The following is an 898-nucleotide window of genomic DNA, read 5'->3' on the forward strand; positions in this document are numbered from 1 at the left end:
GAATCCGACCTAATTAAAAAATGTAGAGTAGGTAATAAAATCTTTAATTTATTGAGTAAAATAATATGTAATAACTGAAACTGGTGCAAAAGTTTGTAATCGTTAAAGATGACCGTGTGGCCTAATGGATAAGGCGTCGGACTTCGGATCCGAAGATTGCAGGTTCGAGTCCTGTCACGGTCGAATGAAAACTTTTTACTACTTTTTTAAAATAACGTTTGTTATTTTTTAACTTCTTTAGTGAGTATCGGCGACTTTTTGGCTGTTAACATCTTTGTTGTTGTTTGCTTGCGTTGATTTATTTACATATCCCAAACAAGGCGAGGTCGCCGCACCTAGTGACAAGTGAATAGGATGCACCGAAATTGTCTTATCACACGCTCTAATTGTCCGGCGGCGATATGCACAGGACGAAAATACCAGCAGACGCGATAAGGTAGCATAGGTAGCGATATCCGCAACCACGTTGGTGCGCTGATACATCTGACATAGACGACAACACATCCAACCAATATATTAGTGATACAAATATACTTTTAATGGGATTATAACATCAAATAGTAACGCAGTTCCTTCCTTGATATTACACTGAAGCAAAATAGCGGAAAAGTTAAACCGCTGATGGCATCCTGGTTGTGGTCACGGCCGACGGGTAAATTAATTTCTTTTTCCTTACTTTACCTACCAGTTTTTTTCCTCTTACAGTTCTTTTCTCTTTTTACATAAAACACTTGGTATTTTAAATTATCACAATAATAAACGCAAGGAGTATCTAATCTTTAAACTTTTTTTTTATTTCGCAATAAAACTTTTTATTGTATGTAATAACCAAAAAATCTATCAAAACGTCAATCATAAGGACAATAGGAACATACATTAAAATCAATAGTTAACATCA

General features: G+C 35.4%; 1 non-coding gene across 1 annotated transcript; it reads left to right on the forward strand.

Annotated features, from left to right (window-relative positions):
* The first annotated feature begins 110 nt into the window (after positions 1-110).
* On the forward strand, positions 111-183 carry Trnar-ucg. The gene has a single exon. It is a non-coding gene; the product is annotated as a tRNA-Arg (tRNA).
* Positions 184-898: the final 715 nt, after the last annotated feature.

The sequence above is a fragment of the Papilio polytes genome, unplaced genomic scaffold, assembly GCF_000836215.1.
Source record: "Papilio polytes unplaced genomic scaffold, Ppol_1.0 DF824157.1, whole genome shotgun sequence".
NCBI classification, from domain to species: domain Eukaryota; kingdom Metazoa; phylum Arthropoda; class Insecta; order Lepidoptera; family Papilionidae; genus Papilio; species Papilio polytes.